Consider the following 1333-nt stretch of genomic DNA (forward strand, 5'->3'; position numbering starts at 1 on the left):
AGTCACCCCTATAAAAAATAAGTGGTAAAAGTTTAAAATAAGTTATACTTTTTAATTTTTTTTGTCCCCGGGGTCTTTTTTCCAATAAAATTTTTTTTTTTTTTTTTATTTATTATTTCAAGTAGATTTTTTTTTTTTTTCATTTTTAAAAAGTCTCTTATGACTCACAAATAATATAATACTAGTGTACTCAGATTTCTTAAATCTTATGAATATTTTAATTACTAATAATAAATTTTAATACTTTTTATTAGGATATTAAAAAAAAAAAAATTGTTTTTACCTTTGATCACTGCACATTTTTTTTTTTTTTTTTTTTACTAGAACGTGAGATTAAAACCGTTTGATTTTTATTATATAGTTTTTTTTTCTGATGTGATTTTGATAATAAAAAAAAAACACACACACATGTTTATACATGTAGCTAATACTAAGATTAATTAATCATCATGACCATGTATTATTATTATTATTATTATTATTATTATTATTTGTTATGGCTAAACGAATATAAAAAAAATCGTTTTTTTTGATTTATGAGTGGGTGCGTTTGTTTTGCCCATAATTACAATAACGACTTTTGTTTGAACATACAAAGTAACAAAAAACAATTTGGAATGTATAAAAGGTCGTCGATAAGAGTTTTAGATTCAATATTTTTCCTTTTTAAAATCATTTTTTGATTATAAATGTTTTAGCACTCACCGAAAATTCCCTCCATTTTCATGTTTGGCATCCATGTTGTTTTGGGTTTCCGCGCGTAAAAAAATTAATTAACCCTACTTTTTTTTTTTTTGTTTTAACATGAATTCACTAATCGTAACGAAATTTATACCGAAAAGAACTTAATTTTTAATAAATAAGAACTTAATATTTAATAACTTGTAAAAATAGTGTGAATTTCTTTACTTTTTTTCTTAATTTGAAAATTCTTATTTGTTAAGGCATATTATTAAGTTAATAAGGCAAACTACTAAAGCCTAAAAACTTGTAAGTTTAAACTAGTTTATTTATTAACAAATAAATATTTGGTACGAATATTCTTAAACTATTGCTATTTATTGAGATTTTGTTTAAATAGAATATTGTTTAAATTCACAAAACAAAATTATAAAAAAAAAAAAAAAATTCACACTGAAACTTAACGTTTGTAAAACAGTTTTACACTGAACTGCTAAAGTTTCAAATTTTCGCCGACAGGGTCGCTTAATACTCAATGCAAAATACATCGTACCTGGAATATCATTTTTATTTATGTGTACTGAAACTTGACAATGCAAGTCTAAATAAGTTTAGATTTGATTATACAAAAAAAGTAAAAAGTGAAACTTAA

The sequence above is a fragment of the Pediculus humanus genome, genomic scaffold (assembly GCF_000006295.1).
Source record: "Pediculus humanus corporis 1103172108291 genomic scaffold, whole genome shotgun sequence".
NCBI classification, from domain to species: Eukaryota; Metazoa; Arthropoda; class Insecta; order Psocodea; family Pediculidae; genus Pediculus; species Pediculus humanus.